The 13,969-nt window shown below is 44.6% G+C and overlaps 1 protein-coding gene across 2 annotated transcripts in view; it reads right to left on the minus strand.

The window, feature by feature from the left end:
• The window catches only part of LOC116844888, a 353,179-nt gene that overhangs the window by 131,354 nt on the left and 207,856 nt on the right, over positions 1–13,969 (minus strand). The window lies entirely within an intron of this gene.

The raw sequence follows: 13,969 nt of genomic DNA on the forward strand, positions 1-13,969 counted from the left end.
TTGAGAAACTCTAATGGCGACCATTCCTATTATTGCTGCACTTTGCAAACGCAGAGAGCGTTATTGCACGCAAGCCGTTACATGGAAGCCGTTAATTACATCGCCACAAATGCAAAAAGTTGGTATATTTGGGTGCAATAAATTTGTGTACTACATATTTTGCAATGAAATTTTATGTCCACTGATAAAAATCAGTGAGAGAAATAAGACGAAATAGTAGAGTGGGAGTGTTTTTCACTGAAAATCAATGAATACTCACTGACCACGAATTAGTTCTTTTACTGATTTAATCAGCGGATTTTGCGAATTAATTCTTTTACTGATTTAATTAGCGGAGTGTTATACTTATGCTTAAACAACTAATTATAAGTTTAGTATATTTCAGTAAAGAATACACTGATTATACTTCAGAGAGTAATGAGTTGCGCGCCGTCATGCAGGTCATATCATATCATGTCGTAACAACTGCGCAACGACGTTTCTGAGGATAAGGATATTGCCATTAGAAGTTAGAAAATAAGCACACTGGTTTACTCGAAATTGTGAGAGAGCGTTTTGCACGAGTCTAGTGCGATGCACAGCGACATTTACGTAAAGGTGGGAAGCGCGTCGAGCTTGTGACGGTCAGTTAGAGAGAAAAATCACGTGGGTACTCGTGGAAAGAAATGCAAATGTCTCATGGAGGATAAGAAAGAACGAGGGAAAGAATAAAGGCGGATAGCGGCGAGCCTTGCTCAAATTGCCGAGCGAGACTCATCATTCTCCTTCCTCTTCTTCTTCTTCCTCTCTATCGCTCCTCCTCGCTCTTTCCCTCCTTCCTTCTTCCTCCCTATTTCCAAGTGTACGTGTACGCGTGCCCCTTTTATTGGACGAGAGAAACTCGTAAACTGCCGGAACTGAGCACTGGCCAGGAAACACGACCTCTGCCTGCCACCTCTCCGACCGTGGAAACTGTAACCGTTTTCGGAGTTATTCCTACATTTCGAGAGCAAATGCACGACCCGTCGTTTCTTGCGCGCTTTAACCAGTTTTCTTTCTTCTTTTCTTTCTTTCGGAGCACGTACTCGGCTGGCGCATGAAATCTCTGGTTATCCGGAAACGAAGTGTGATTAAGAGACGAGATAAAAAGATGACTATATTACTCGGTTAATGCACGCGAATACGAACACATGAATTAATTAAAGGAGGTCCGGAGATAGAGACTTCCCGAGCGAAGAAATAGATTATTCTCGGACGTCGTGATAAGATCGGAATCGACGGTGATAGAATCGAGAGATGATAATACGTCGCGAGACGTATTATAATTGCATCCATACCCAGACAGCACAAAATCTTCAGAGAATATTCTGGGACGTTCTTAACATGTATGAATATGTCCTTAGAACATCTTTAGAACGTTCTTTGAAGATAATCGCGATGTATTACTGAAGATAGATTACAAAAATCACGGGTCTTTGGATCGTTTTATTACGTTTGATGTTGATCCGAAGAAAAAAAATAGAGAAAATTCAGAGTGATATGGGTATATTTTTAAATCCCTTAATAATGCGAGCGGGTGATTGTGCTATATAGGTATAAATTTGACAGACTTTATAAAGAAAACGGGCAGGTGCAAAATATTCTATCGATAACAGGCTGAAAATAATCTGGAAATTTCCAACTGATACATTGATTCGGAGTCGGAAGACGACACCGTGACGCGGCGTGAAAATTGATTCGGGTATTTTTTACGAGTGTTCCGTGACACGAGGACAGGGCTGTGAAAAATCAATTCGCGTCCCGTTTTTCCCCGGCGAAATTCCACCTCGCCTCAACCACAAGGCAATACCGTTCTCCTGCCGGTTTATAGAGCCGGCGCTATAGTGCGCAGACAGTGGCCCGACAAAGGTTTCAAGACCTCCGTACAGCTACCTCGAGCTACATTAACGAAAACGAATCGTCCTTCCTCTTCGACGTGCATGCCGTTCGCACGGCTATTCGCACGGCAGCGAGGAGTCGCACTCGGAAACGCAGGAACGCCAAAACACGAATTTGCTCTCAACGCCCGCGAATAACTCTGAAGGCCGTTGAGGCCGCGCGCGAACGAGGATCGATGCTAAGGTAACCGCGGCTTTCGTACGACCGAACTAATTCCCGTCCATCGATTAATCACATCTCTGGCGCGCGCGTGGAATTATTGCTTCGACCGATCCGCGTGTTCCGAGGCACAGGCCGTCCCCGAAAGCCGGCGTTTCGAAAATACTTTGCGCGCGCTGGAAAAACGAGCGAAAAAAGAGGTAAAAACGAAAAAAAAAGAGAGAATCGCGATCGTACCTCGGAAGAGGGAGGGACTATCGACGGTAATCTACATTTCGCGAGCGATACAGTTACCGTTTCACTGTTTCGCGCGCTGCGACTATCTATCTACCTATCCCTATCCCCGCGCGTCTCTACATATTGGAAAGTGTAGGAACACGGATTTGCTTTCGATTCGCACAAATGCTCGGCCGCACGAAGCGCACGACGGCCACCCTGCGATGACAAAGAAAAAGTTTCGCGACAAGCCCCTCTCCTCCCGCACCTCGTCGCCGACTCGCTCTGGTCGTCGTCGTCGTTTACAAACGGCAGGGGTCATTATTATTCGTGGTGTCCCGAACGATGCTCGCGAAAACCGATACAATTTCGGCCCGAGCTCTCTGTTTTCGATGGCCGCGACGACGCGAGCGGATTAGCCGACTCGTCGTGTGACTCGGCACAGAAAGTATTTCACGCTCACGCGTATCTGCGAAATCTCAAATCGAAATTGCGCGTTGTGCAATTTTAATCCCCGATTTTCCGCTATGTATTTTCGTCGCTCACACGCGCGCGCATGAGAACATCTCGAGAACAACTGTCGTTCACAATAAAGAGACAGCACAATAATAATAATTCTTTCGGTTGAGGCAATCATTTATTTATTTATTTATTTACATATGAGGCTCTCAACGCACACACAAGATGTAAATCACAAAAGAAAACGAAAGTAAAGGCAAGTAAGAGCTCTAAAGCAAGAGAATTAATGTATGCGTAAGAATAATAAATGTATAGAATGTGTGCATCAACATGTTAGTATGACATATTGTTTTCGTCTCACGATGGCATGAGAGCGCGCATTTACTGATCCGCATTAGAAGCGGATATATCCGTTCATTTTGCCTGACCGGGAGCAGATAATCGCGATGTATTACTGAAGATAAATTACAAAAATCACGGGTCTTTGGGACGTTTTATTACGTTTGATGTTGATCCGAAGAAAAAAAAATAGAGAAAATTCAGAGTGATGTGGATATATTTTCAAATCCCTTAATAATGCGAGCGGATTACAACGAAATATTCTTTTAGCAGCATGAAGAAGCACGCGCTCAGCGTCGTGACAGTAGGATGAGTTATTATGAAATGTTGTGCCGGTCATTTTGCTAAATGCTGAACATAATTTGGACAATCCATTATCCCGCTTATGAATTTATGCAATACGATTAGTGTTCTTCTATTTCTGCGGCGAGACCATTAAATAGTTTATCGCGTTACATTTAGTTTCGCTCTGTGATTGGTGAATAGTTTATATACTCATGTAATATTCACGTAAATGTCTAACGTAAATGCATCTCCGTAAATTCGATAAAATTCTCGCATCTAGCTGTGACAGGTGCGATCACTAATGCACGCGACAAGACAAGTAGCTCGAGACTTCTGACCTCGTGCACGCGCGTATGTGTGCGTGTGTGCCGGTGTGTGCGTCCTTTGGACTATTACAGAATTGCACACAGGACCGTGTAATTACTATGTATATAGCATAGTATAATCAGCACAGGAGTCATACGAAAACTTTCTCTTCACGCGTGATCGATTGTTCTCAGACGCTTAATATTCGCGATATACTTCCTGGATCTGTCGCGTCGCATTCCATCTCGACCTCGTCGCGTTCAGCCCGCGCGCTTCTAGTCATCTCATGCCGCGTCTGCTCGAGGAATAAGCGGTTAAATAATATTTCCACCGAGAGATTCGCGCTCCTCTCGCGCACAACAGTTCAATGCACGGCGCTGATTATAATACGGGCGCACGTTAATCGCTTCGACAAACGATTAATTATTAGCGAACTGTTTATTGACATCGACAAAGGTATTTCCAGCACAACGATTCTGTCCATCGGCCTGCGAACGAGGCGAGTTTTTTTTTTTTTTACTTCATTGTGTGTGCTCGTCTTTTCTCTCTCGACAAGCCTTTCGTAATGCCGGCAAACGTTTCGCCGATACGGATACACGACGGCACGACCGAGGCGCGATAATTAATTAATCGAAGCCTGATCGGTATGCCGATGTATCCACCATTTAAAAAATTAACAGTTCGACGTCATAGTAACGTTGTATATTAAATCGCGCTCGATGATCGGTTCTGGCCAAGGGGATTGTAACAGTTTGAGTCTGTATAATTCGAATTATTCTATCGACCATGTAACAGCCGTGCATACACAGGCACACATAGCAAACATGTTGACTGTAGCGACGAGTTGCAATGTAATTTGTTTTGTACGCGTGCATCGCGTACGACGGTAAGTAACGAGAGCAAAATTTCGTCGAGGAAAAATATGGCGCATCGTAAATTTTGAGTCACGAGAAGGAAGATAACAAGATTGTATATTCGGTAACAGTTTTCCTATCATCAAATGCTGGCAATTTGATCTATCAGACTCGCGAGTCGAGAAGAAGAGAGATTTCTTGCGTCTGTCGAATTCTGAAAATTATAACGGCACACATCGCTAGCTTTCGAAAAGGTACTCACCAGCCGGAACTTTCTTGAATCGTGCTATAGGTAGTCGGACAAACGGACGCTAATCGATATCGCGTGAAACGCCACTTCTCCAATCATTCCACGATATGCGCACAAAAACGAACGGTTATATTGCGCGCGCGCGCGCGCGCGACTGTTATGGCATACATATATCGCAATAACAAAAGCGTGTATCACGAAGTGCATCGTGTTTGCAAATGATTAGTCGGCCTACGACATCGGGGGGCTACGATGCATTGCAATTTAATGCAGACTGTCGAGCTTGTAGCTTGTCGTTCAATTACGCCCGCGAGATACCTGAAAAAATGAAATAAAATGGCGTTCGCATCGTATCGAAAGTACATGCTGTGCGATTTCGCGTATTCGCGATTTGAGCGACGATGTAATCCGTCCAGACACCCTCCCCGCGAATTAGATCTCGTGTCGTGGAAACTCGCGATTGAATGTCGTGGTTTTGTGTGCGCGGGAAATGCGCTGAAAATCGTTATCGCACAAAGAAACACTTTCGAGGAGAATTGGTTGCGAACGGAAGTCGTGACGTTGTCGTTGCGCGCGCGGAAGAGAAAGAGAGGGAGAGAGATTATTCACTGCTCTGGGATAAAATCCCCCGAAGCGTTGCACACTGAGAATGAGTACATAAGCACGATATAATAACAATGGTAATCAATAATCAATTTAAGTACATAGCAGAGAGGTATCTGTTGTGCAGAGGTTACTGAACAGACACGCGCAGCAGAATCAAGAGCTGATACAACATAGTTTAGTCATTATTATGAGCGCATTCAAGTTTGTATTATATTATAGTTGGCGAGATGAAAATATGCATGAGAGAAAGAGGGAGAAAGAGAGAAAGAGAGAGAGAAAGAGAGAAAGAGAGAGAAACACTTTCACTCATAGCGGTCGTTACACCTGTGATAGATTAACATATCGGATTACTCGTCGAAACTAAGCGGCGTATCCACCAGCAGCGTAGCCGTGTTTGACCCATTTCGGCCGTCGTAGGATTCGCCGCGGAGCTGGTATCGATCGTGATTCTCTTCGGCGACGGGTGCGATTCGATGCAACGCGTGCAGCGCGCGTTTGGATAACAATATCAGAGATCGGAGGCTGATGTTGTGCAAGCTCACGTTGCACCGGCAGACGCGTGATGACGAGTTTACGCAGCAACTCGCGCGCATTGCTAAATACGATCCTGCCCATAATTCGCGTCGAAAGGGAAATGAAATTGCGTAATGAAAGAAAGTACGCTCGGCCTTCGCCTGTTCCCGTGCGCGTCGAAATGCATTCTCGGTCGAAGATACATTAGCCTTTTGTATTTTACGTTTAATCCTGACGATACACGCTCGTTCTATGTGTCGAACGTGCATTATCAAAAAATGGATTTAAAATGTATTAAATCTTTGTACGGTAGCTTTGTTCACGTTCGTATACATGCATGTATGTATGTATATGTGCACTACAAAAAATCTGAAAGGTAAGAAATATTTATTCGATGAGTACTAATAATACATTTACTCTTGCACTAATATATATATTTTACGTAGAGAGAACATCTCTTTCAAATAAGAAAATATAAGGGAGAATTGCCGAGATCGTAATCTGATTTCTTGAAATGTTTGTAGTACATACAAGATAAAATATAATCTGAATTTTTTGTTTATATTTCTCACTACTCATATATTTCTCATGTTTTACCATTAGATGTTGTTCGCATTTAATAATAAAGAAATTAATGAGGTATGATTTAGGAAACTGATACGATTTCGACAACTCTGCCTTGTATTTTCTTAAATGGTTTTCATGAAAGCAGTTATTTATTAAACGAAAGATTTTAGATTTAAGTAAATTTGTTATTAGTAACACCACCTTCCGCATAAATATTTTTTTTCAGATATTTTTTTCTCTCAGTGTACTTGCGTGTAGATGCATGCATTTCCAACACATCTTCATCCTATGTAAAGCAAGGATTTACTCCCGTTAAATAAGTAAATCACTTATCGTAAATTACAATCGTTGTCCCTTTTTTGTTTCGCTCTTAACATGATTCTCATGCATAATTTTGAGGGTGTTCTTGGAAATAAATTGGAATGAAACTTACACTACTAAATGGAGAACAAAATTTGGTTACGAACGTGAATGTTGGTTTTAATGAATAAATCAACGCGTTTTGGTTGAAGGACACAGAATTTCTGTGGTTCTCGTGACCCAAATTCGGTTCTAAGGACCAGACATTCCGTTTCCTCCAACCAAAACGCGTCCGGTCGTTTATTATAACCACAAACTTCATGTTAATACAACCAAACTCTTTCTCCTTGTGCGTCTGAAAGGTGATTGATGTTACTATTAGGAGGTCGAGAGCGGTCGCAAAAAAATATCTCACGTGATTCACCGCGGCTACGGTGCTATCGCGTTATTGAAACGGGTCAATAATGTAAATCCGAACGGAACGGTGTAGCCAAACGAGCGGCTTAAAGTAAAAGTGGACCAGCTCCGTAATTCGTAATATCCATTCCGCGGAGGAGTGAACGAACGAGAGAGAGAGAGAGAGGAGGCCGCAGGTAAAATAGACCTTATAAATTACGAACTCGGTTCACTTTTGCCCGGGCTTCCTCGAATGTTCCAAGATGATCTCTCAACGATCCCAAACGGGGAATCGCGGGGTTTCTCTCTTTCTCCTTCTCTCTTTCTCTCGTTTCACAGCGTCGGGGCAATGCTCCCGCATTGGAAATGCGCCTCGACCGCATCAGGAGTAGTAGTCGCTTGTGACGGCGAAGCCGGGGACAGTCGTTGATTTATGTATCAACGATGCGCTCGTCCGAGCGAATCACTCGGACGAGTGCGCCGAAGACTACGGGATGTAAATTCGCCTTAACTCTCTGCACCGTCCGGTGCATTCTCGTCTACCTGGCGCGCTGACCGACACAGCACAATGGCGCAGCCACGAAAGCGAAGCGTTCCTCTTTAAACATAGCTCTCTCGATACCTTGCTGAACGTGTGTCTGTGTCTGTGTGTGTATATACAGATACTCACGGCAATCCGCGCCAGCTGTCGAATCAGCTGCGATCGCAAGATCGAGCGTAGCTCGAGAATGCGAGAGCATTCTCGCGCGAGTGTGCATTCGCGTCGGCGTCCGCGGCCGCGCATTCGGCGGCCCGTAATTAATCGTCGCATACTAGCGGATTAATCGGCTCGGGTAAGCGAATACATCGACGCGGAGGAAAAGTACGTAACGGGATACCTCGCTTAATATGTCAAATATGCCCGTTATATCGCGAAACCGACAAATATGCACAGTCGCCGTGTCCCGTTAACCCCTTTACGTCAGTCTGCTGCTTCTTCGTCGATTAAGTAGTTCGTATCGGATTGTTAATCGATACGGCGATCGCGCAGTAAGTCGCGCCGACAATAGGATTTGCCTCTCAATAATTTCGCGACACGAGCGAATCCGCGAAAAGCGCGAAACAATTTCGGATGATTCGCCGTCCTCGTCCTCGTTGCGAGACCAAATATCTTAGCTTTGCTTCAATCCGCGAAAATCAACATTTCGTTCGAAAAAGAAACAAGAAATACTTTTAATACGATGAGATGCGCGGGCACACATACGAGTATATACTCGTACGTATATATACGCACTAAGCATACATTACGCGAAAAAATTTCGATTGATTTGACGTCCTTGTTGTTTTATGAGATGGAGTATTTTAATTTTGCTTGGATCTGCGAGAATCGATCGAAAAAGAAACAAGAAATGCTTTTAATGCTTTTAATGCGATGAGACATATACATACACAAAGCGCAAGCGATAAAAATTCGCGACCACATTCGCGCGAACGGGGACGAAAAATTTCGAACGAAGGGCGACTAAGAGCCGCGCCGGCTAGTGTGTTATCGTCGCACATATTTAGCATTAATTATGATGGCGAGATTACGAGTTTCATTTATTTAATGTTGGGATTACTGCCGGTGTAACGACGAGCGGCCGCGGGGAACGATTTACCGATCGTCTGGATCCAATTATTGCGTGCGTCAGGATGCGCTTTTCGACGGCAAACATTCGTGCCAATTGCAACAATATTTTAACGCGGCGTGTTCCGATGGCGCGCTCGTTATCGTTTGCGTGTCGGCGTTTACAATTTAATAAACTCCGCTTTTATTTGCGCGAGAATATGCCGACCGAATTCGCGACGCATGAATAGAAGGCGACGAACAGAGAGCGGACTTCCTCTCCTTTCTCTCCCTCTCTCTCTCTCTCTCTCTCTCTCTCTCTCTCTCTCTCTCTCTCTCTCTCTCTCTCTCTTCTCCTCGGGTTCTTCCCCATGTACGACGAAAAAACAAAAGCGGAAACAAGAAGGAGCTCGCGGAAGCAACGCGAAGAAACTCCGCGGCGATTTACGATTCGTTATCTCGCTGCGCGAGCGTAGACTGCGAATTACGTAGACGCGGCTGTGGAAGAAGCGACGATCGAGGCTCGTACGATATACAAAGGAACGATAACAACGAGCAAGACACGCGGATCGTTTTCGCGAACATCGCAACTGCGTTTCCGCGACGTTGTCGACTTAATAAGCGAAGTCCCGTCCGCGTTACCGCGCGCAATGGCATGCCAATTATAATAATCCTTAAGGATTATTTTCGTGCTTTTAAGATTATTACTCATTACGAAGCGTAATGGGAAATCTCACTTTGTAGAATTTCCCGCGGCCCCGACGAAAAGCGCTCGCTCACGGATGCAAGAACAATAAATGCAATGGTGTTGCTGCGGTAGAATGCAAAAACGAAGGAAAAAAGAAGGAAAAGGAACGTAACAAGCGTTAAAAATACTATTTTACCGGAATATTCCGGCCGCTGTGACAAAAATCCCTCTCTCTCTCTACCTCTTTGTCTCTCCCTCTCTCACTTCCTCTCTATCTACCTATCTATCTTTCTCTCTCTTCTTCTATCTCGTCCCCTCTAGGATATATAAATCTTGATCTCCTAGCGAAGTAATATAACGTAATCATTTTTCACGTAGCCGGTCGACAGCGCGCGGACCATAAAATACCCTCCCCGATTAAATCTCACGATGCTCGCCCGCCGTGCACCGGAAATACTGTTCCTCTTGCGCGGTGATAAAGTCATTAATGGCTATGTATCTTGCTTTCCCTAATGAATAATGCGGACATGTAAATGGGATTGTGAAACCTGGCACAGTTTAGTTCCTAATTGTGAATAGCGCGATAGCGCATCGCGTTTCGGGATTTATACGCGCTTAAGCTCTCGCGGATTACATTTACGCCGAGGTGGGGATAGTATACACGCGGATAATATTTATAATGTACTTTGAGAAGAAATTTCCGCGAGGAATTTTTAATTGACTTTCCCGGGCGCTTCGCTCGTTAAAACAGCCTAAGGCGAATTCCCCGCGTTTGCTTAAACAAATTGCTTAACTGCCAAGATGTTTGAAAATTAAAAAAGGGAAATAAAAAGAAGATGGTAAAGTGGGAGGCAAAGTAAATATAAAAAATTAAAAAGTTTCGTGATGAAGAGAGAAAGAGAGAGCGCTCTAATACGTATAGTTATATAACGCAGAGATGGAAAAAAATTCTGGAAATACACACGAGAGAGGGCAACACTCCCAGCAGTCATCTCGCATCTTTTCCCCCGCCCCCGCCTTCTTCCAGCGGCAATTTTCAAGTTGTTTAAACAATAGTAACCATCGCAAGCGTGAGAGAATAGCAAATACAAAAGCAACTGTTATGCGAAATGGAAAAAAATCTCAAAATAGGCATTTATTTGCGAATCACATTTGGCGTCGTTTAAAATAAGTTGCGCGCGCGCGATAAAACAGAGGCGGGAAGGGCGAGAGGAAGGAGTATAAAAACGAAATGAAACAAATTCGTTGGGGCGAAAGCCGGCCTGGTCGGATTGTTTCACACGCTCACGGACGTTAACTAACTATCATGTTGCGCGAATAACAGCGTCGTCGCGATGCTACACAACGCGCAGGGAGTTCCGTGCGCGATTTTCCCGATCGACTCGGGCTTGATTTTTCTGTCGCGCACCGCGCACGCATAGAAACGACACGCTCACACCGCCGCTCTTCCCCTCCGTCGGCTTGGCCCGACTCATTGATCGGGTCATTAGTGTCCGCGAGTTTTACTCTGCCGGAGCGTCGGCGCCCCGTGGCAGGGATACAACGTTAACTTCAGCCGGCACGTAGACTCTCCCGGCGATGGTGGCCGTTGCGCATGCACGACGTGGCGCCGGTGGCCGATTATTATCGCGATTATCATAATTACGATAATTATGTGGCCTCCGCGTCCGTAATAAAGCGTTGCCCCGACGCATAAAGGTAATCCCAATTTCTCCGTCTTCTCGGCCTCGTTAACGCGCGCATGGTAGATAGAGGCGATTTATTGGGCACAAGAGCGAGGGCACAAGCGTCTAGGAATTTTACGTTTGTAAACACTGGACGAAGGACATAAGCTGACCGATCTAGTAAATAAACACTTAACCCTTGGAGTGGTTTCGCCGTGAGATTACCTTAATATTAATTTCAAAAGGATCTCTTGGGTTGTTATTCCAGACATGTGACATGAATATTTTATTAGAATCCGAGTTTTGAAGGTCATATGTTTCAAAGGACTAAGTAAATAACTTACATATTTCAATATAATTAACCCTTTGCAGCACAGTGCTTTCACCGTAAAATTACTTATTAATTTTAAAAGATATGATCTCCTGAGTTGTCATTCTACGCATGTGACAAAATTTGATTAGAATTCGAATTTTTAAGGTCTTGTGCCTCAAAGGGTTAAGACCCGCAAATGGACAATTAAGCTCCGACACTTGAATAAATCAAACCAAATTAATCCTTTGTGACGCACTTTTCTCTGACATAATTTGTAAGCTCCCGAGTCGAAATTTTCACCTTACTCTCAATATGAATTTTCTAACATCTGTATATTCGGAAGAAATGTATATTTAATACATATACATGGAATAACTATATATAAGAAAATATATTTCACAACTTACACATTCCTATGTCGGTTCTTATTGACTGGTCATATTGAAAAATTGTCTGAGAGCCCGCCATTATTGTATTTTTTATTTAAACGTTTGTTTCGCGGGCGCGACGCGGTCACCGATCTTTGTTGTGATTTCAGCCACGGACGAAGGTGGGAAAGTATTTTTTAGTTTTGCCACTACGGTTTCATAGCGGCACTCAGACGCGAGTGAACGAGAGTTACGGGATTTATTTTCGCGCGAGTCGCGATACAGGATTGAGAAAATTCCATGCGCGAACGAGGAGAACAGTAAATAAGAAATGGTTGCGAGAGATTCCGAGTATTAATCACATACATATCCGAGGAGAGAGAGAGAGAATTATTTTTTCCAGCCGAATATCGCTAACAGAACTACCGTCGACTTTTATTACATTTAAAAGCCATGCATGTCGACGATGTCGTTTTTTATCTTGTTTGTATTACGCGTGTTTGCTCGCGTGTCACGTATACGGTATAAATAACCAGCCGGGGGGGAAAAAGAGAACTGAAAAAGGGGGGGGGAAAAAGACAAAAGATACATCTAGCGCTGTAAACAAATCTAGTTTGGAGAACAACAAATTTATTAATGCTTTCTGCAAGATTACGTACCGCCGCTCGACAATTTACATATAGCTCGTATGCGCGGCCATTTCGGCTTGTACATATACACATACATACGTATGCACGCGAATATACATACATACATACGTACATAGGTATATACATACATACCCAACCCTCGCGCGTATTACACACAGCGAGCGCGCCGGTGGTGCTTGCTTCGGCTAACGAGCATCTAGATAAAACACCAAAAACGTCGTCAGGATTAATTAAACAATTAAAGCGCGTAATTATGCCGAGCCGCCGAGCCCACCTACGTGACCGTTCCTACGTAAGGACGACGGCAGATTGCCAGCCGAATGAAGCGTTCCGTTAAAATATACAGAGCGTGTGCGTACGTATCTAACGACGCACGATACGAGACAAAACGAGTCGCGTCACAGATCGCGGAAACGCGAGCGCATGAAACATAAACTCGAATCAGACTTTATAGGGGGCGAAAGAATTGCCTGCTGGCCGAGCAACTACGTTTAATTACCACAAGAACTTTAATTACTAAACCGAACTTTCTTCTGTGTATGTATAAGTTTTTTAAATGTACACTCTCTCATATTGATACATAAAGAACTTACGTTGAAGCTCCTAACGATATTGTCGATTCCTGCGAACTAGTCTTTGACATTATTACAAACAAAGGACAATCAAGGCCAATTAATTAATGCTCGCGGTTGAACGTTCATAGTTAATGTTCACTGACTCGCATTAATACCCGCGTATTCGCGCCAACTCGCCCTTTTTATTCGGTCCTCTCTGGCCCTTACCCTCTTCACTCGTCGCTTCTTTCCGCGCAGCCCATAAGGTCGCATTGTATTTTCTTCTTGCTGTCGTTAAACGATGGTCCCGGTTCGACGGGATTGATATATCGACGGCGAATCGAGACAGTGCGAAGGAGCAAAACGGTGGCACGTGACTGCGTGTGCGTATGTGTGTGTGTGTGTACGCATAACCGAAATCACCCTGCAACGTTTTTTCTCACGGGCACCGCATCGGCCGCGCTCCCTCGGGAGCTTGAGAATTCCCTTCGTCCGTCTCCTTCTTACCGTGTGCGTATGTGTGTACCTGCAACGTTGCCTGTATATACACGCGCGCGCGCGCGCGCGTGTGTGTGCATGTATACAGTCACTCCAATCACGAGCCATACATCAGTTCGCGCGGGTGACGAGGATGAGAAAAAGCCGGCTGGAAAGGGGCGGGAAAAGGATCCCGATTGTGAAAGTCCCGCGGGGGCGAAAGACGAGTACGTGGCGGTCCTGCATCGCGCTAAGTGATAGATCGCGAGGACCACTATAGTCAGTACAGCTCGCTCCCCTCTGTCACCCCTCCTCTTGTCGGCAAGAACGATGAGAGAAAAGTTGTGACGGTCGGGTAGACAGAATATATTTATTCTCGCTGAAAGCGGCGCGCGCGAATGGCAGTGTTCGTGATGCCTCCGTTTCTCCCTCTTTCACCCTCCCTGTCTCTCTCTCTCTCTCTCTCTCTCTCTCTCTCTCTCTCTCTCTCTCTCTCTCTCTCT

The sequence above is a fragment of the Odontomachus brunneus genome, unplaced genomic scaffold, assembly GCF_010583005.1.
Source record: "Odontomachus brunneus isolate Ranch 3 - 2012 unplaced genomic scaffold, Obru_v1 Obru_scaffold_047, whole genome shotgun sequence".
Lineage (NCBI taxonomy): Eukaryota > Metazoa > Arthropoda > Insecta > Hymenoptera > Formicidae > Odontomachus > Odontomachus brunneus.